Source organism: Rhincodon typus, chromosome 8 (assembly GCF_021869965.1).
Source record: "Rhincodon typus isolate 14 chromosome 8, sRhiTyp1.1, whole genome shotgun sequence".
NCBI classification, from domain to species: Eukaryota; Metazoa; Chordata; class Chondrichthyes; order Orectolobiformes; family Rhincodontidae; genus Rhincodon; species Rhincodon typus.
The window spans coordinates 34,871,718-34,893,867 of record NC_063339.1 but is presented as its reverse complement, the minus strand read 5'-3'; the positions used below and the strand labels follow the sequence as shown (position 1 = coordinate 34,893,867).

The following is a 22,150-nucleotide window of genomic DNA, read 5'->3' as shown; positions in this document are numbered from 1 at the left end:
TCCATCATTTGTGTCATTGTCAAATTCATTATCATAGCTTTACACATAATTCCATCATTTGTGTCATTGTCAAATTCATTATCATAGCTTTACACATAATTTCATTAATCCTGACAGTAGTAGCCTTTAATCAATGGCAGTAACCTTTTAACCTAGATTGTTGAGTATACTCATAATACTGATGTGTTACCTTGTCAGTCTCTCCCAGTGAAGATATGTAGGCAAGAAAGCAATATTCAAAAAAAATTGCAGCATCCAATCTAGGATTCAACATTAAATGACTAATGTGAAAGAATTGAACATGATCGCTTTGTGTGCAAGAGTCTCAGTCTAACCACATTCAGTACAAATTTAATGAGCACTTCCATCTGTCTCTCTTTATAATATTCAATACAAGATAGCAATCATTGTCATCATCATTTAAGCTAATTAATGCTTCAATAAGATTAAATCCAAATGAAAAATGTCCACATGTGCAAGGTTTAAACCCGCTTCTTGCAGAACAACTGCATTAACCCCAGATACAGAGCTGAGGGGGTGTAAACTTTACAGGTATCCACATGAAACAACTGATGAGAAATATCTCTGAGGTATAGGCCTGTCATCATCACTGAAGCTGTTTCTACCAACAATTATACATTGGTGAACACAAAATTAAGAAATTAGATTTTTTTTCACCTGAGAGAGGTATTGCATCAAAGGGGTAATGTTTAAAATTTACACATCCTTACAATAGTGCAGAAAACTCCTTCCCTTGAGTTTAAAATCATTGTGACAGGTGATGGACCATCAATCTTCAGGCTGCCTCCACATCAGTTGTACCTGTGAGACCATTGCAAACTTTCTCTGGTTACCCAAGGCCTAGAGGGCCAGGCATGCTGTGGGGTTCCTTTATGGTTATTGGTGCATTGTCTTCCTCTGTGGTTACTGGTGCATTGTCTTCCTCTGTGGCTTCTGGAGGCATTGGGGTTGCTGGCGGTTAAAGAATGGCTTCTCACCTTGGAATATCCTGAGAAGTGTCTGCAGAAAAGGCAGAAAGATGCTTTTCTTCCCTCTGTGTGTAATGGCACCTCCTGAACTACGAGTGGAGGAGTGGGCAACGTGCCCATCTTGACAAGTCACTGATGAATATAACCCATGCCCAGAGTGATGGCATGCAGCTCTGAGTGCCTATTTGGTAGCCACTGAGGAGGAGGAACCCACATCTAAGACATAGCAGAACTGAAAGCCCGACTGGACTCCTCCATTATCTTCCTAGCATTGTGCCTAGCCTCTGGCAGCTATGCCTGTCACTGTATGTGGAGGAGATTTCTTATAGCTGTGACCAGAGGCTCAACATGGGCCTGGCTTCCTCTGTCTGTCAAGGCTTAAGACTGGTACAGCTTTCATCAGCTGTTCCTCTACAGTTTTGAAGTGCACTTTGATGCATGTCTTACAATTGAAGTTAATTACAATTTATAGATTGAATTTGAGACTGTCAATTTCAAAATTTCTTAGTCCTGATTAGTCACAAGGCTCATTCCAAGAACAAATATGTCTTCATGAACTTTCCAGAATTTAGTAGGTTTATCTTAACAAGTACAAAATAAATGGTGCTTCATAAAAGCAGTCATTGTAGGATACAAGATCATCACACTGCTTAACTGGGCAAACATTTCTTCTTCTCCTCTTCTGTTGATTGAAATTAGCATCATAGAATCCCTACAGTGCAGAAAGAGCCATTTGGCCCATTGAGTCTGCACCGACCCTCTAAAGAGCTTCCCTCCCTATCTATGTAACCTTGTATTTCCCATGGCTAATCCACCTAGTCAGCACACTACAGACAATGTAGCATGCTCAATCCACCTAACCTGTGTATATTTGGACTGCGGGAGGAAGCAGAAGTACCCGGCAGAAGCCCACACAGACACGAGGAGAACGTGCTAACTCCACACTGATGGTCACCCAAGGATGGAATCGAAACCAGGTTTCTCACAGCGTGAGGCAGCAGTGCTAACCACTGAGCCACCATGCCACCCTGACTTCTCCTGTCTTAAGTCTTTCTTTCTTCTGCACTGAACCGCTAAGAATCACCTTGCTAGCCACTAATGCAGTGCATGATCATAGCCATTCGGAAATGTCATTAACTTGCAAATGCATGAACAGCACATGATCAGCCTCTGATTGTTGCTGCATTCCAAATTGGTTTCTTTATAAGTAATGGTTATCTTAGTGACACCACTTCCTACTGCCTCCTGATTCATTCTTTGACATGCAAATTACTTTACAAGATCGTCACTTTTGTAACAGCTTGTCTCCCTTAGCTTACCAACTTTACCAAGATAAGGTGGCACCTGTAGAACAATTGATGCATCTGCTCAAAGCATGCAGTGCCAGGCCTCCCAGCGATTTAATATCATCCAAACTAATTCATCTAAGCATTCTGGAAAACGCCAAACCAACAGAACCATGTATAAGTCCACAACAACCGTTGATGCCTAATATAAGTTAAAGCTCAAAATAACCATACAATACACATAAGCCTGTTAATATTTTAAATTATGAAACTTAACCATTTTAAAATATAACTGTGGATTTAAGTTAAAACATTTTTGCTGAAATCATTTTCGCATTTGCTGGCCTTGGTTTACGTTAGCATGAGCCATAACACCATAAACCCATGACCTTACCTTTGACCTGAGCCTTGTGGTTATTCTCCCTTAGAGTTTTACAGCAAACCATAATCAAATAGAATGTAATTTAGTTCCTTATTTAATCAAATCCAGCTTCAGTAAAACTTCCTTACTTTTATATTCCAATTCCCTTGCAATAAATGGCAACATTCCACTTACTTTCCTAATCACTTGTTGTAGCTACATACTAACTCTGTGATTCATGTGCCAGCACACCCCAGATCCCTCTGCATATCAAATTTCTTAAATCTTTCAACTTAAATAGTATACTATTTTTCTTCCTGCCAAAGTGGACAAGTGAAGGTTTTTCCACATTATACTTCCATGTGTCAAATTTTAATCCATAGTTCTCAACTCCCTTGGTTATCAAAAATGTATCTAACTCTGCCTTGAATCAATTGTTTCAACAACTTTCCACAGGGAAAAGAAATCTCACTTTCTATATTTCTTAGCAGACATACTAGCACCTCAACTGTTTGGTGTGTGGGATATTTTAGAGAGAGAGAGAGGAGTGACAACAAAAATATGGATGTAAATGGTTATTTAGTCCATGAGAAAAACTTCAATTTTTAAGTTTGAGCCAATCCAAAACATATACTTCAGTGACTGCTCTGACATTATCAGCCAGCAGGTTTATCTGTTACATCTTCCACACTTCTCTGTCACCCTGATGTTTCAGTGATTAAAACTGGACACCTTACTCCAGAAAACAGAATGGGGAATTTATCCAAAATATTTTAATAATATTTGAGGATAAGTAATGACATAAACTCTGGCTTCAGTCAAATGTACTTCTGGCTGAAGTTTGACTTGCAAAAGCAATTGATCTATGCAACTAGCTGCACAAACCTGCCTTTGGGAGTTGTCTGTATTTATGGACCCTCTTTGTATTTGTTAAAAGTTGCTTTGAAGATTAAAACTGGCTGTTTGATGTTAAAATGTGTGTATTACCTGGCTGGGAACAGATAAATTTAATTGCTTTGCATGCTGGACTACTAAATCAAAATGCTTGTAGGAATATGGCAATAACTGGACATTGGCAAACTTCAAGGCAGAGTTGTAACTACATTTTTCATGACATAACGTTGGGTTTCTAATTACTTAATCATCATTGAATGTGAGATCTTAAATATGTGGAAAGTTTTACAAAGATCATATCATCCAAATGTCTTGTCATATGCAAGCTTAATTAAGAAATGGCTTCTGAGAGGGACTTTCAAACATCTTGTGAACAGTGTCTAAGTTGTTTGTTATACTTTCTGTGACTTGACGGTGACACATTTTCATTTCCATCACAACAGTGAATCACCAGCCATTATTTTGTTCCATTGAATTGAGCATCAAGTTTATATTAATTGTAATTTCATTGATGAGTGCAGCAAACTATAATGATTCATCGGCTGCCCACTGGACTGCATCATTGCACTCTAGCAGATTTTTCCAGGCACTTGAAATGTGTCTTCACATTTCCTATGGCTTGGTTCAGGATGCTGTTTTATTCAGTGACCTAGCCTTGTTGTATCTGTTGGCCTCCTCCATTGAAATTTTACTGGCATTGTTAACTGTTACTACAGAGTCTTGATCACCAATTAAAAACCTAAATGCATGGCCTCAAGTCACGCGAACTAACAAAATGAGTTGAATTTTCCCATTTCTAGGCACAAGAATTTTTCAAATGAGGTTAATGTTTTGGATCCATGCTGATTGCAGCCTAAATGCTACCCTTCAATTCAGACAACACCGAGACCATAAGCAAACTGCAGGGATTGTAGTAAATGAAATAACTCCACAGAATCTGGCATCCCGTACCCAAATCACCCTTTATTTGCACGTGCTCAGTACTTGACACTGGTCCTGCTCCCTCAGAGTCAGCTCTGTAAGGTGAGAAGGGAAGGATTTAAGAGGGACCTGAGGGGAAACTTCTTCAGTGGTGCGTATATGGAATAGGCTGCCAAAGAAAGTGGTTGAGGCAGGTAGAATTGCGACATTTAAAAAACATTTGGATAAGTGGATGGATGAGAAGGGTTTAGAGGGATATGGACCAAATGCAGGCAGCTGGAACTAGGTAATTGGAGTGGACAGCATGGTCAGCATGGACCACTTTGGGCCAAAGGTCCTCTTTCCATGCTGTATTACTGTATGGTTCTATGACCCTATGACTCTCAGAATGAACAGGACCTCTGACACTCCTTTTTACATCTGTCAGCTAGGACTCCCTGAATGGACCAGATTAACAGCCCCAATCAGGGAACTCATATTCTATGAGATCCACCTGGCTGACCTTAGTACAATCACTACAGTAGAACCTGGCCTGCACACACAGTTTCACACTTACACCCATTTTGTGGGTGAGAGTATGGAATCAGTGATGACTCCACACGTCTTTGGAAGTAAACTTTCATTCAATCCAACAGCTTTTCAAGGGAGTGCACTGTTTCCTAAGGATGGGATATATAGTCACATATCCACTCTCCCTCACTGCTCATACATCTGCTAAAAGAAGGTGCGCAAACCATTGCCTCGCTCAATGCAAAGGTTCAATGCATTTCTATCGGTCATTTAAAATTTTCAGGGCAATTTAGTTGTCTATACAAACCCATAAACATTTAGGGTTTACCAATGACGGAAGGTCAAAGGAGGTACCTTAGGATTCATCTTAACCTGCTGCCTTTCATGAGAGACTTCTCTGTACAACACTCGGATATCTTAAACTGACTGAAGCCTTCAGAGCAACCTAAACTTAGCACCACATGATGTTGCAGATCCATCTCACTGACTGCAGCTTTCTCCCTTACGGCGTGTAATACCTGTCAAATGTAGATACTAGAAAGTGGGATCATCCTGAAGGTAACAAGCATACAGTCAGGTGGATAAGCAAACATTTATTCAGCAAAGGCCAACAACTGCAGAAGTAACAAGGTCCACATATCCTTTGCACCAAACAGGGGTTGCTTGCTAACACAATTAAAGAAAGTTTAAACTCGGCTCATCCATCATGGAAGCAGTTGGGTTCTCTCTGGTTTTTAGCAGAAGCCTAAAAGCTCTCTTTTCCCACAAATGTAGTTAAGATTGGATCAATACAAAATTTCAAATCTGATCTTGATAAATTTTGTTTAGGCGCATTATGGAACCAAAGCCAGGTTCACTTGGTGCATTAAGTTAAATTACACACACATGCTTGATCTAACTGAATGGCAGAACAGGCTTGAGGGACTGCATTTTGTAGTTTCCTATAAGACCGAAAAAAAAAGAAATTTAAAGAGTATAAAATGTTGCCATTAAAGGAAATATACTTTGCCAGTGCAAAGAATAGAAATACAATTTTGATGGACTGAAAACCTGTTCCTTTTTGCTGGTTGTGACACAAACGCAATAGACACAAATTGCTCAGAATGAAAGAAGTAGATGCATTGCAACAGCTGAACCAACTGGCACAATAACAGGGCCTGCAAAGATAATTAATGGACAATGCTGGCTTGTTTCAGTTCCTAGAATCTTTTCAGAAATAATGGCACATTGTGCTGTTTGTCTGATTCTTTTCCGATAAGAAGCCTTGACCTTGCTGATTGCAGGAGTGCTCCTTGTTAGACATTAAACACTGTATGTGGCAAGAAACCAGCTTGCATGATTAGCTGTAGTCTAATGACTACTCTATTTACACTGAGTACATTTTATGATGGAACTATTCCACAAATTAAGATTTTGCCTTATAAGGTCAAAAGGATTTTTGTACTTTACCCATTCACTTCGCTACAGCTGTTAAACTGTAAAATTGATTAAAGAGCAGTTTTCATAGTTATCTTTTAAACTGGGTCTTAATGACATCAGGGAGATGTTAATACCACAGCTTAAAAAGAGATTATGCTCAGAACATGTTTTATTCTTCCTTTGCTATTCACTGTTACCAACTACTTAAAGCAAATTGCAGACAAAACAAAGATGTGCAGAAATCCTGCAGATTCCATGAATTTGGCTCCGTCAGGACCTGACTTATGTGCAATGAACATGAAGTTTGTAGCAGAAGAACCAATTAAGCTGGATCACCTTGCCGCTCCAGAAATAAGTCCAGGTTGTTACTACTTAATCCTGCTTAGTTCTTCAGTTTATGTTGGAATTGTAAGCCAGTATGTCTTAACTGACATTTTCATACAGTGTAAATGGGTTTTTGTAAAAATCTCCTTTTGTTTTAGTTTTTAGAAGACTACATATGCCAGGTTAGTTACTCTATTACACCATTGAGGATCTATATTTAACATTTAGAGAATATTTCTATTTATACTCTCTGTGATGTTTGCTATAATTGTACTGATTGAATCATGACACCGAGTGCAGTGAACCTGCAGAGTATTGCTGTTTGTTTTTGAAGGGGGGAAGAGTAAATGGATTCCATTTGTTGGTGGACTCAGTTCACTGTCTAGATTCCAACTGTTACCAGATTGAGTTTATAAATTTTAAGGTGTTCAGGCAAACAGACATTTCCTGGCAAATTATTGTTAAAATAGTTTTTTTGCGCAGCTTGTTTGTAAAATTAAGACGAGGCAAATTATTTTTACACAGCATTTAATAAGGGAAGATATAACTTGCCATGTGAAAAAATATTCTAAAAATGTATAAACGATTACCTTCTTTTAATGCTGTTTTCACATCTTAAACACAAGTGATGGTTTCATGCAAACAGGCTTTCCTGGGCAGAATATTATTGTGGCTTCAGGAGTCTTGTGTTGGCTGCAGAGCTGACATGAGACCTGGGATGTCTTGTTCAGGGAGGCCCTGCTGAACCACATGCCAGGCAGCCACTGGTGGACCTTCTCCTGAAAACAAGACCCTTAAGTTGGAAGTCCCACCTTGACTATCTGGCTGGCAGTCCTTGTGCTCAGTAGCATCCCAGGAGAGACTATGGCTGCTGCTGCTGGAAGAATACCTTAGAATCCCAGAACAGTGATTCTAAAAATGTAGGGGGGTGTGGGCAGGTAGGGGGAAGTCACAGGAAGAATAGGCCCAGTGGAATCAAGAGCAGGGGTGTTGGCTGTCATTGGGCACTCCCATTGCTTCACCTTCCTGATGTCCAGTCCATCAATCAGACAGAGTGCTTATTGATCAAGGGAACCGTCCCCTGCCACCCTTCATTTGTGACAAGCTGCCTGCATAGGCTGCTTGGCCTCCTGTGTTCATCCAGCTCTACACCTTGTTATCTCAGATTCTCCAGCATCGGCAGTTCCTACTATCTCTGCCTGCATAGTTTGACGTGTTGTGCATCTGCATGGCCACGTCAGCTCAAAGGTTGTTGTATGAGCTGCTGTTCATGATGAATGTTTGCTGCCACCATCCTCTTTAAAGTGCAGGAAAGTACAGCACCAGTTGGGTCTAGAGGAACACCATTTCCATGTCTAACTAGAAAAGCCTCTTGTTAACAATATTGTTTATTGCATGTTAAAACCTAGCTGCAGTATACATTGACATAATTACAGAAACTTTGAGGAGGGCCAGATGTTCGGCCTCACTCCTCTAAGAACGAAACCCGTTCTACCCACAAGGCCACCTGACCTCCTCATAGTGGGTGCTGCTTACAGAAGTCCCCAGTATTAATCCTTTCAGAGGCAGATACGCAGTGCACTTTGCATGACAACAGTCCTGGCTCAAGCTGGTTAATAATAAGAGGTGGAATGAAGCTATGAAGTGGTCATAAATTGAACATACCAGCGACTCAATTGTCAGTAGAGTAGGACAGCTAATCATGAGCCATTCCACCCAGAACCTCATTCTGGTGGAGGCAAGAAGGTGGCAGGATCTGAGTTCAACATCACACCATCTAATTGAATGGCCTTCCCACCTCCAAGCTCACCACGAGTGACAGCACAAAATTCTGCCCTCCAATTTAGATCCTTCTTTAAATACAGTCTTCATTTGATGCCATCTCCAGCACTGTGGCATGTGTCAGGAAAGTAAAATTGTAATTCTGGAGAAATTTGTGACCCTACTAAGTGGTTTAATTTATGCTGATAAATGGAATTGCTTTTACTATTAAGTTGCCCAACTTATGTCAAAATGACCAGATAATCCACAGTCAGATTCTTCATCTTGGTGGAGACCCATGAAACCTTTTCACTCCCTTGGCTTTGTATAGTACCTTTACATTGAAATTCTGGGCTATAACCCCAACCCAGTGGCTTTAAAGTGTAACTCCAGTCTAATAAAGGATTGCTGTCTTTCAGGTGACCTTCAAATTGAATTCCTGCTCATGCGGACGCAAAAATGGAGCAGTAAATTTCTTTTCTCAAAATCATCAACATTATACCTTCCCTAACACCAATGAGACAGGTAATTTGATCATTTACGAACATAGGAATAGGAATAGGCCATTCAGCCCATTGAGCTTGCTTTGCCATTTAATACAATCAATTGAATGTTTCAATGTCTTTGACCTACCCTATCCCCATAGCCCTTAGTAATCCATTGGTATTCAGAAATCTATTAATCTCACTCTTAAACATTTTCAAAGACTGAGACAGCCCTTTGGAGTAGAGAATTCCAAGCCCTCTGAGTAAAACGTGTTTTTCCTCAATCGGCCCTAAACAGCGATGCCTCCCCCTTCATTTTTAATTTGTACTGCCTGATACTAGACTCCTGAACCATCTTACCTGTATCCACCCTGTCTATCCGTTTAAGTATTTTGTAAGTGTCAACAGGATCACCTCTCATTCTTCAAAACTCGAGAGAATACTGGCCCAGTTTCCCAATCTGTCTTCATAGTACAGTCTCACCATTCTGGGAAGAAGTCTGGTGAACCTTCGTTGTTCTCATTGTACGGCGATAATATCTTTTCTGAGGTATGGACTAGCTTTCTTGAGGTCTGGAAATACTTTTATCGAGGTATGCTATGTCCAAAGTGGCTAATAGGTTTCCTGTGTCAATTTTGACTAAATTTTGAGCAATGTTGTGAATGACATCAGATTAAAATACAAATTTTACATGTTTCATAATAATTGATTTCAGTAACACTTGGATAAAGGCAATTATGTTTTGGCAAAGGAATTTATGGGATAATTGAAAATGTTTTTGAGCCCCCGAGACATACAGGCAGTGAAATTTTTCTTCTTTTAGATTCTGGTTTGTTAATCACACCTGAAACAATTGTAGATTAACTACAAGGGGCTTCAATTTCAATGAAAGGAAACTAGACCAGATTTCCTGCTCTTCATTTGTGTTCTGCTGGAAATGCATGTATAAACAGTGGGCGAGCACATTCTCAGCCTCAGTGTGAAGACAACTTGATTGAGTAAGCACCAACAGTCGATATATAGATAACACTCATATAGTGTAGAGAATGGTTACTTTGATGCATCAGAAAGCTGTGTTTTGTGCAACACGATTGTACCTCGTGGACTGGCTGGCTTGCCATAATCATGTGAACTTTACCTTTGCTCTAAGTTTTCCTATTTATTCACTTGTGGGGTGTGGGCATCGCTGGGTTGCTAGCATTTATTGCCCATCCTTAGTTGCCCTTGAGAAGGTAGTGGTGAGCAACCTTCTTGAACTGCAGCAGTCATAGAGTCAGACAGCATGGACACAGACCCTTCGGTCCAATTTGTCCATGCCAACAGATATCCTAAACTAATCTAGTCCCATTTGCCAACATTTGGCCCATATCCCCCTAACCTTTCCTGTTCAGATACCCTACCAGATGCCTTTTAAATGTTGTAATTGTATCAGCCTCCACCACTTCCTCTGGCAGATTCCATACACACACCACCCTCAGCATGAAAAAGTTGTCCCTTTTAAAAGGTCCCTCATAAATCTTTCCCCTCTCTCCTTAAACCTAAGCCCTCTTTTGGACTCCCTTACCCTGGGAAAAAGACCTTGGCTGTTCACCCTATCCATGCCCCTCATGCTTTATAAACCTGTACAAGGTCACCCCTCAGCCTCTGACACTCCTGGGGAAAATAGCCTGTTCAGCCTCTCCCTATAGCTCGAGCCCTCCAATCTGGACAACATCCTTCTAAATCTTGTCTGCACTCTTTCAAATTTAAAACATCTTTCCTATAAGAGGAAGACCAGACTCGCATTCAATATTCTAAAAGTGGCCTAACCAGCTGCAACATGACATCCCAACTCCTATGCTCAGTGCACTGACGAATAAAGGCAAGTGTACCAAACACTTCTTCACTACCCTGTCTGCCTGTAACTTCACTTTTGAGGAACTATAAACCTGCATTCCAAGGTCTCTTTGTTCAGCAATGCTCCCAAGGACCTTACTGTTAAGTGTATAAGTCCTGTCCCGGTTTGCCTTACTAGCAAAACCTCACATTTATCTAAATTAAACTCCATCTGCCACTCCTTGGCCCATGGTGTCAAGAATAGAAGTGATCTCACCACCTTCAAGAGCACAGGATGACCACTAGTCCTAGGGTCCTACTATTCTCCATGAACAGGTCAGCGGCAACAGCACTCATTTCAGCACTGAACTTCCCTGGAGAAGGAATATTAGCCCATGAACAATAACAACATGTGCATATATCAATAGGAGACCAGAATGATTTTAAGACTTTCGGTGGAATTTCTATTGCAATGAACAATGTGAACAATGGAAGGAGATGTGGGAAGATATGACGAAAATGGCAATCTCAGAATTCCGGAGTCATGCAAAACAATTTCTGATTTTCCCCTCAAGGTTTAGTCGAGGAGTTCAGAATCTCACTTATGAACAGCAACCACCTATTTCCAGGCATTAGTGCCTCATTTATTTGCAGCTTCCAACTCTCCACCAGAAATTACATGCCACAAATTCCAGGTAGCAGCAGCTCAACACTCACTTCACACAACATCCCTGCATGCCCATGGACACCGCCCTCTTCACACAACATCCCTGCATGCCCATGGGTACTGTCCTCTTCACACAACATCCCTGCATGCCCATGGACACTGTCTTCTTCCACCCTTCATCCAACCAGGTCAGTAATGGCAAACTCCAGCCTCATTACATCATCATGCTTGCTCTTGGACTAACTCTTGCCATTTCATTTCTTCAGGACTTCACTTTGGATCTCAGCCACCCATGATTTACTTGCTTCTACCAGATCGCATGCGGGGATGTACTTTTTCTATGTCTTCACAGGATGCATCTAATGACTCTTAGCTTCATTACTCAGTCTCTGGCTTACATTGCCTTTTAGCTCATAGGGAGAGGCAGCCGGTTTGCCACAGTTAAGTGCACTGATCGAAGACATTGTTGTACAGCTCTGTGGTGCATCCAGTGTCTTACCTAAAACATGTGTCAGGAGGTTATGCAGCAAACACATGTGCAAGAACTGAATGGCTCAAAATGGCACAAAAGACCTTATTGGGTTCAAGAGGACTACAATCTGTCAAGAGGTACCAGCGCAGTTGGTCAAGGATCTTGTCCAATTCCAGTCTGGGTGCTTGCTCATGGTCAGTCTTGCAGGTCAAGTGCAACCAGTCCAGAGATCGCGGCAACATTGGTTTAGTTGCTGTTACAACATCAGACAGGGGTGGTTGAGCCCCTCATTTTTCCTGCAGTGAGATGTAGGGAGGGATTGAACAGGAGCAGAGGATGTGGTGAGGTGTCCCCAGTGAGTAGGAAGCACAGAGGGCAGGAAAGACTAGCATTTTGGGAGGATGAGGTGGGTGAGAGGCTGAAGAGAAGCCAGAATTTGAACAGGCAAATAAAAAGAGAAAATCATAGAATATGCCATTCTATATTATAATAAATACACAGCAATGACTAAATATCAGTGGTTCATATTTCGGAGCTGCAGAATCTGTTTGGCCCTGTAAATTCACACACTTCCTAAAATATTAGAGAGAATTTTCTATAGGGTTTCGATGGATCTCCTGATAGCTATTTCTGCTGTTTCTCTACAGCACACAGGGTGGACAGCTACAGAAATTCTACCCCCACTTCATTTTACTCATGTTGATGCTTCAGGACTCCACTTCTAAATGCCTAAGTTAAAAAAAAAACAGAAAAAATTGGTCTTTTGAAGAAAAATCTCAATGATTATTTTTTAATTCATTTATAGTCTGTGTGCATTAATTAGCAGCTCTAGTGCCCATCGTTAATTGCCATGACAAAATCATGATGATCCTTAAACTGCTGCATCTAAAAGGACTAGTCCATAAGAAAACCAGAGAGAAACAAACTTTATTTGCAAAAACAGGCCATTTGTCCCAGCAAATTGATGTTGTTTATTTGCAATACAAGATGACTTTTATCCTATTTCATCTCACCCTATCATCATATCTATCATTGTACAGTAACTTGCTAGGAAGCATGCTTACGAGAGAAGTCAAATAAGGGCAGTGCCAATCAGTTACGATGTTCCATGATTAATAGCATGTTTGTGTGTTATGCCCATGTGCTTACATATGAAGAATAGACACTTGCACACGAAAGGAGAAAACATCAGCAACTGTGCAACCAAAGTCCGGAGACTGCAGGAGAAAGTGCAAGAAATTTGGGGAAATATGTTTTTAAGAGCAGAGCACTGGAAGGAAAATGCTGAAATCTTCTGGTTTATTTCTAAAATTTCTGGAGTGAGTTATATGCTATTGGCAGCAAGTGGAAAATATATCCAAGAAAATCATAAAACTGACAGGAAATAAGTGTCCTTTTTTATATCTTCTCCAATTTTTTCATTGCTCATTTTTTAAAAAAAAAATGTACGGTCAGAAAACTTCCATGACTCAATTCTGAAGAATGATTTGGTTCTGAAGAAGGGTTACTGAACTTGAAAGGCTAATTGTTTTCTTTCCACAGACACTGCTAGACTTGCTGAGTTTCTCCAGCAATTTCTGCTTTTGTTTGTTTTGGATCTCCAGCATCTGTAGTTCTTTGTTTTATGTGCTATTTTTGTACACTGATTTTAGTATCCGTGGTCAAAACTTTGAAGCAACATCTTCAGTTTAATGTGATTTACGTGTACATTTAGTCAGACCTTGTGAATATTAGACTGGTTGCAGTTTGATGCAAACTGCTCAGGCAGCTCATAAACTGAGAGCGATGTCAATGATGGTGGGAGTGGGATGGAATAGAGTTTCCACTCCACTGCAATGTTTTGTTTTAATCGGAGTATCTGCAATAGGTGAAAATGGCACAATGTATTACAGAAATTTAAACAGAATCAAACTCGTGAAAAGTCAAGTGTCCTATGATTTTTTGGGCTAGTTTAAGAACATTGTGCTACAATCCCTCCACAAGACATTTACTTTCAGATTAGATTGATTGCCATGGCATGTTTCTGTATTTGCTCCCACTTGTAGGAGACCAATAATTAAGTTGATTCTTTTAAATGCAAAGTTCTGAAAGCTTTGAAATGGAATCTGACGTTACTAAGAAGCAGACAATTATAAAAGGTAAAGTCACCATAATCCCACCAGACCATAGGGCTGCTGCCTCATTGGACGGAGAGAAGAGATGGTAGTCTTGTGAACTGTGTCACCATAATCTTACCAGACCATAAGGCTGCTCTCTCATTAGAGACAAACAACTAGTGGCGATTTAGAGATAGTAAGACCTGCTGACGCTGGAGTCTGAGATAACACAGTGTGGAGCTGGAGGAGCACAGCCGTCCAGGCAGCATCAGAGGAACAGGAAAGTTGATGTTTCGGGTCGGGACTCTTCTTCAGAAATGGGGGATGGGGAAGGGAGCTCTGAAATAAATAGAGAAAGGAGGGGTGGGGCTGGGGAAGGTAGGTGGGACGGTGATAGATGAGTGCAGGTAGGGAGTGGTGGGGATTGGTCAGTGAGGTGGGAGGAGCGGATAGATGGGAGAGAAGATGGACAGGTTGTGTCAGGTCAAGGAGGCGGGGATGAGAGGGAGGGTTGGTCATGGGTGAGGCCGGGGGTGGGGAGATTTTGAAACTGGTAAAATCCACGTTTAGGCCATTGGGCTGTAGGCTCCTGAGGCAGAATATGAGATGCTGCTCCTCCAGTTTGCGGGTGGCATCATTGTGACACTGGAGGAGGCCCAGGATAGACATGTCACCCAGGGGGTGGGAGGGGGTGATGAAGTGGTTCACGACCAGAAGGTGTTGTCGTTTGTCGCGAACCGAGCGTAAGTGCTCTACAAAGTGGTCTTCGAGCCTCCACTTGGTCTCACCTATGTAGAGGAGGCCACATCAGGAGTAGCGGATGTAATAGACCACATTGACGGATGTGCAGGTGAACCTCTGTCTGATGTGAAAATTTAACCTGAGGGCTACCATACCTCAGGAGAGGGAAGAGGTTGAGTAGGAAACTCCTCATGGTAACTTCAACCTGCACAGGAATTGAACCCACAATGTTGGCATCACTAAACAGCAGTCCAGCCAACTGAGCTGACCAGCCCTCAGATTATTATGCACCACTATGAATAAAATAGTCCCGTATAATCTTTTGATATCATTTTCAGTCATTTAAAATGACTGTTACTAACAGGTGGTGAGCTGGACACCAAATTAAAATGCTTAGTTTTTGGGATAAATCCATTTTCAACTACATGAATCAAACTGCACCAAGTTACCACTCCATCTTAAATATGTCAAAGAATATACAAAATAACTCTTCCTACCTGACAGTGCTGGTTCATGAAGGATTTTGAGTTGAGATTATATGTAATTCAGGTCAAGTGGAAACTTGGGGGAAGAACATACACAGTCAACATATACTTTTAAAAACAGCTGCAATTTTTGGCACAATTTGTGTCAAGATTACTGTTTGCACCCAAAACAGCAACTGTCATCTTTGAATGTATTAGCTATGTTGTTCGTAATTACAGTTTGTGCCTGCAGTGGGCAGTATTAAATTTATTTATGTTTTTTAAATTTAATTTCTTTCTGGATTAGCATTGACATGACAGGAACAATGCAGGTCCTGAAATTTGAGTAGCGTTATTACTGCAATGTCTGTAGTCAGCACTACATCTCAGCACAGCAATAATATGAGCTGAATGATCTAGAAAGAAGTTTGTCTAGTTTCTTAGGATCTGCCTATGGTGGACTGAATCTGATCACCTGAAAATGTTTTTAAATCAGGTTACCATGCACTTTGATTGCATCACTTTTAATGATGCTTTCACTTTATCTGGTATTTGAAACTAAATCACAGCAAATGGTTAAATACAAATGTTGCAGGTTTCCTGTTGTTCGAACAGTAACTATCTCACCTTGACTCCAGAGAAGCCCTTGATTTAGATTTAGAGGAAGCAGATTTGAGTCAGGTTACTGAAAATACATAATGCAAAAATCTCCTGCTGCTTTCAGGCATTAGAATGTTTCCCAGGTCATTTAACAGCACCTGATGCACAAGTAGAGCCAAGGAAGACTTATCTTTAAATCCTGGAGGATTTCATTGACTTTATACCATATTAAGATGCTCTGAATTAGATCTATATGGTGCTGCAAAAATAATTAGGGTTTTGGAGTTGGCAAACTAGTTCAGCCAGTTCCATGGAGACCAGATTAATAGGCCTCACTTATTCACTGTGGTCTGAAGGACCAAGATTCGATTGATGTTTGGCCATTTGCTGTTATTTGGAACTCAGTTGGGAGCTCTCGTTTTGGCGTGCTGTTCTCTAACTTGCCTAAATTAGGCCAGCTCCCAAACAATAGGCAGATAGAAATAATTGGCATCTGGAAGTTAACCAAGTGCATTTATAGTCAGCACTACATGTCAGCAGAAAGTAATTGGCTCATATTTTGTTATTTTTGATGCTTAGGTTCATGTATAAGTTGAAGACATTATGAAGTCCTTAGAAAATAGCACATTTTAGTCAAGTTAATACAGCTAACTCTTAAAAAGTAAATTAAGCAGCTGGAGCAGTATAACTTGGGTTTACTTTAGCTCATCTACATACTTATTTCTAGAAAAAGGACTCTTACAGATCTGATTATTGGTCACTGAATATTTCATCTTTTACATTTGATGAGATCTTTGTTTGGTAAATGGATATGTTAAATAAACACAGCATGGGAGATTATTTTTAAAACAAAATGCTGCATTAATTCTGAAACAAACTCACTCTACATCTCTGTGATGTACTGTATTTTAGAATTAGGTAATTCAGATTAGATGTGGTCATCTCTTGTTCTTTGATGTAATATATGAAGAGATGTCATTTTGACAACTAACTAGCAAGGTAAAAAGAAAGATGGTATGAAAGATGGTTTTCCATATATACTAAAGCAAAGACAAATTAATGTGACTCTTAAATAGTCATACAGCTAAAATGTAAAAAAAATCTTATATCAGAAGACAGTCAGCCGTAACCATTATTACAAAGGAAAATTTGCCTAAGCTGGAGATGCAAGACGATACATTACGATATTTAATAAGGATATTGAAATAATTATGCCCTATGACATTAATTCTGTACAACCTCAATTAAGATTATGTTATAATAAACTTATTTGTGTAAATGAGTAATATAATGCCTGATGCCAAATGAAGTACTACAAATAGAAATCACTTTGCAAACTTAACTTGTAGATGCAGAATACAGATAAGTGAATTTTGAATAAACAACAATGGACAGTACAACACAGGAACAGGCCTTTGGCACACCAAGCCTAAGCTAACACATGATGCCTTTCTAAACTAAAAACCTTTTGCCTCCATGCATAATGTATGCCTCTGATGGATAGAAAAGACAATGCCAAGTCAATTAAATACAATAACTATATTGTCAACATCTGTACAGTGATACTCAGTCATATTGGTTAAGTAACCTTGGCCTAAATTCAAAGCAACATTTAAACAATGGAATGGAGGGTCGAAATCTTTTTCCCAGGGTAGAAATGTCAATTGCTAGTGGATATGGGTTTAAGGTAAAAAGCGGAAATTTTAAAGGAGATGTGAGAGACAGGTTTTCTACAGAGAGGATGGCAAGTGGCTGGAATGTGCTGCCAGAGGATGTGGTGGAAGTGGATACAATAGCAATGTTTAAGAGGCATCTTGACAGATACGTGAATATGCAGAGAATAGAGTGATATGGACCACATAGAGGCAAAAGGTTTTCCATTCGGAAAACATCTTGTGTCGGTGGGTTGAAGGGCCTGTTCCTGTGCTGTACTGTTCTTTGCTGTTTATTCAAAAATCACTTATCTGTAATCTGCATTTACAAGACGCAGTGCAGAAATTCAACAAGGCTCCATCGACAGCCCTTTGCAAACCCAGGATCACTGTCCCCCTCCAAGCCACTTAACACCCTGGCATGGAAATATATCACCATTCCTTCACTGTCACTGGATCAACATCCTGGGACTCCTTCCCTAAGGACATTGTGGGTGTCTCTACAGCAAATGAACTGCAGCAGTTCAAAATGGCAGCTCACCACCACCTTCTCAAGGATAAATAGGCATGGGCAATAAATGTTGGCCCAGTCAATCATGCCCCATTCTCTGAGGGAATAAAAATACAGGTGTGCTAAACTAACTTCAGCCTAGCTACTGCATAGATCATCCCTGTATTCTGTGTCTCATTATTCATATCAAATGTGAAGAAATAGTCTACAATTAGATAAGAGATGGTCACAGATGTAGAAATGAAGAGACAGGGTTAACATGGAGTAAGGTAGGAATCTACATTCAACAAATGAAACAGTAACTTGTATCAGTTGAAATTAATTGATGAATTAAATGTCAGTTTGAAGTATTTCTGTAAGTTCAATGTTATTCCAATTTTAAAAGCCACACTTCTACTGAGTTGGATGAAAGCTAAGGCTCTTTAACAATGGTGACAAGATCTAGAAGCAGAGGTTCTACCCTATTTCTGACAGATCCCATTTTTGCAGGAAAAGGATGGGGCATGAAGTGCACAGCCGGGACATCTGAACTCAGCAATCGCATTGTACTTAATGTTGAGTTCACACAGCCCTAATTTTTCCTATGCCAAAGGCCTTAAACCACAATATTAATCATTGAAGCAGAGTGTAAATGCTCTTGAAAGTTGGATAATGTCTAAGTGTCATGATTAAAAGTTTTTAAAATGTGTTGTGTTTAGACATGAAAGATGAGAGAGACATCTTAAGAAAGGAAATTGCCATCCTTATTTGATCTGGCCTACATATGACTCCAGATCCACGGGGTTGACTCTGAATTTCCCCATGGGTGATAAATGCTGGCCTAGCCTGCAATGTCCTCATTCCATGAATGAGTAGACATAAAATCAAAATCAGAGCACTGTTGATTTGTTGCCATTTCAGGGTAGTGATATTGCCTTGGTGTAATTGCAGTCCTGTTGGTGCCACCTCAGTATACTATCATTGGTGCCATGTCAGTAATATATTATTGGTGCCAACTCTGTATAATTTTCATTGATTCCACATCAGTCACTCATTAGCAGTGGCATCAATTGGCACCTAGCAGCACCTTATTATTATGACCTGGCGGCCAATCTGACTCTCTCAGGCAGGATATTGTGCAGTGTAGGTATCTGACTAAGCTTACCAGGTATTTTAATACATTGGAATTTTGGGCAGGAATATCCACACTGGAAACATTTCAAATGTTCTATAAGGCCATAAGGTATGGGAGTGGAATTGGGCCATTTGGCCCATCGAGGCTGCTCTGCCATTCAATGATGGCTGATATGTTTCTCGACCCCATTCTCCTGCTTTCTCCTCGTAACCCTTGATCACCTTATTAGTCAAGGACCTATCTATCTCTGTCTTAAAGACACTCAATGACTTGGCCTCTACAGCCTTCTGTGGCAACGGTTCCACAGATTAATCACCCTATGGCTGAACAAGTTCCTCCTCAGCTTTGGTAAACCTTGACCACTCTTCTCAATTTGACTAAAAACTGGAGTAATACTGTGTGGTAGTGTTCATTATAAATGGTAAGGGATCACTCCCTTACAGCGTTTCAGATAGTGCTCTGCCAAATTCAGTTCTGGAGCTCAAGCTCAGCTCTTTGGTATCTGTGCTGTTGTGACTAAGAATCTATCTGAGTAACTCTGCTAACTGAATGTCTGAGTTCTATAATTCTGTTATATAAGTGCATGGACTACAGTTAAGACCATCAATTCTCCATTAGGGTGCTTCAGTCTCCAGAAATAAAGATTAATCACTCAGGCTCTCTTGTGAGCAAATGGCGAAAGAAAAGTCATCAGGCCTTGTTTAAAAAAAAGTCTTTTTTTTTTACTTTTTTTGCAAACTTCTTTTATTTTTTGTCAAAATACTTGCAATGGGAAAGTAACTGAATCGTGAGCCTCAGAGTTTGTTGCATGAAAACATTTATGTTCGAGGAGAAAAATGTGTTAATGTATTGTGCCACAATGGCAGAATCATAAATTTCTTTGATTTTTGGTTTAGTGCTCCTTAACTCAATATGTTGTGACTGTCGCATAGCAACGGCCTTCTTGTTGCTGTTGAATTTCTAAAATGTTGTTATGCAAAGTTATTACCTTGGAAACAGAAAGAAAAACATAAACAGAAAGAGATAGAGAACATTGCATTATCAGCAAAATTTCTGTCAAATGTGGCTTGGGCGTGGAGGTGTGTAATAACTACAGGAATGCTTCTCCATATGCAATGTATTTTGATCAATGGTCCAGTGATTGCAATTTTTGAGATCAGTGGATAGAGGTCAGTAATACAAGCAGTATTATGAAGTTGTGCTGCATTTTCTTTCCTCCTTCCACCTCGAACATGAATGCAGGAGTCTGGACTAGTGCTGAGGTCAAAACCTGCTTGAGGTTGCTGTACATTGTCTGAACTCTGACTCATGCACTCACTGACACATGCTCATTTTTTCTGTGCCCACTCATTGACCTACACTCCCACGTGTAGCTGCTGTGATGGACTGGATGACTCACTCAGCACTGATATCTACAGCCGTGATGGTAACAGTCTGAACCTGTATGACAAGTGTCAGATTGCAGTGAGGGGAAGGGAATGGAATGTAGAATGTTAAACATTGCTAACACAAAGTTGGGGCTTTTCATCTTACACTCATCCGAACTGCAACATATGTAAAAAATTTCGAACGGAAACAACCATTTATAAAGAGATAGTAAGAACTGCAGATGCTGGAGTCAGAGATAACATAGTGTGGAGCTGGAGGAACACAGCAGGCCAGGCAGCATCAGAGGAACAGGAAAGTCAACGTTTTGGGTCGGGACCCATTTATACAGTCTGGGGCAAGGGTCATGATTGTTTGGACTATGGTTGACATGGAGATGCAGCAAAACTATTAACTGTCAACCTTAATTTACTGATTAAATTCAAATCAAACAAGGAGACTCTGATTGATCAGGGCATTGCCATGGGGATGCAGCAAGGATCCACTGTCTCCAAACCCTTTTCCTTACAGGTGGGAGGTGATGCCCTACTGGTATTGTTGCTGAAGTGTTAATGTTCTGGGGATCCGCGTTCAAATCCTGCCATGGCAGATGATGGAATTCGAATTCAATAACACATCTGGAATTAAGAATCTAATGATGACTATGAATCCGTTGTCTGAAAAACCCATCTGGTTCACTGATGTCCTTTAGGGAAGGAAGCTGCCATCCTTACCTGGTCTGGCCTACATGTGACTCCAGACCCACCTCTGAACTGCCCTCTGGGCAATTAGGGGTGGGTAATAGATGCTGCCTAATCAGCGACGTCCTCATTCCGTTAATGAATAATGGTAAAGATGCAATATGTGGACATATTTCTTTTACCTACAAAGAACAGGCCCTGTTTGTGAACATATGTGGTCTTTAGCACATGCAAATGATTCGCACTGTAAGTCTGACTTATAATATTCAGTTGATTTCCAAATTCTTAGCTCTGTTATGGTCATTTAGTCAGTGTTGTCCAATAACCGAATGATATCCAATATTGAACACATGCTGTAAGTTTTTAAAAGCCTAGACTGGTTGAATATGCTACACACTGCAGACAGTCAAAGAGCCGTGTTGTTTGATACAGTGCACCAGTCATTGAAATGAATGGCCTTTATACCTGGCATCACATGGCACTGAAATTCATATACCTCATTACTCATCAGTGTGGTAGCCTGCAGGTTTTGTTTTGGCTTTATGGCAGGATCCTGTCAACGGACAATATCACTTGTGTGTCTATTGCAAAGAAGCAGTGTGAGATATTAGCTTTATCTGTTACTCATATTTCTGAGATGCCATCACTGTTGATTGTTAAAGATACCCCATCTGTACTACCAAGCAGTTAAAAGTATCAGGTAAACATCACCTGTAGCTTCGGTGAGATTGTGGGATGGGTGAGAAGGGGAGTATAAGAAGATGAGTTAGCCAGTAACATGCTGTCATCTTCTATAGTCTCAGCCCCAGCAATGTCCTGGCTTCAGGAATCCTGGTCCAATTATGGTGACCACTGTCTCCTCCATGGGGCTGAGGGCATGCAGCAGTGTTTGCTCCCTACTGCTTTGCTACTGTTGCCTCTGGTTATGTATATCCTTGTCCTACAAGAGACAAGAGGGTGTGTTGGTGATTGTGGTGCAATGTGCCTGGGTGATGTGCTATT

At 40.5% G+C, this 22,150-nt stretch overlaps 1 protein-coding gene across 2 annotated transcripts in view; it reads left to right on the top strand.

Moving 5' to 3' along the window:
- eml1 (EMAP like 1) overlaps positions 1-22,150 on the top strand; it is a 256,780-nt gene that overhangs the window by 38,695 nt on the left and 195,935 nt on the right. Inside the window, exon 1 of one of the 2 annotated variants that reach the window (XM_048600147.1) lies at positions 8,957-8,990. The exons of the other annotated variant lie outside the window; for it this stretch is intronic. The gene's annotated coding sequence lies outside the window, so the exon portion shown is untranslated. Of the gene's footprint in view, positions 1-8,956; positions 8,991-22,150 lie in introns of those variants that run through there. 2 annotated transcript variants of the gene reach the window in all.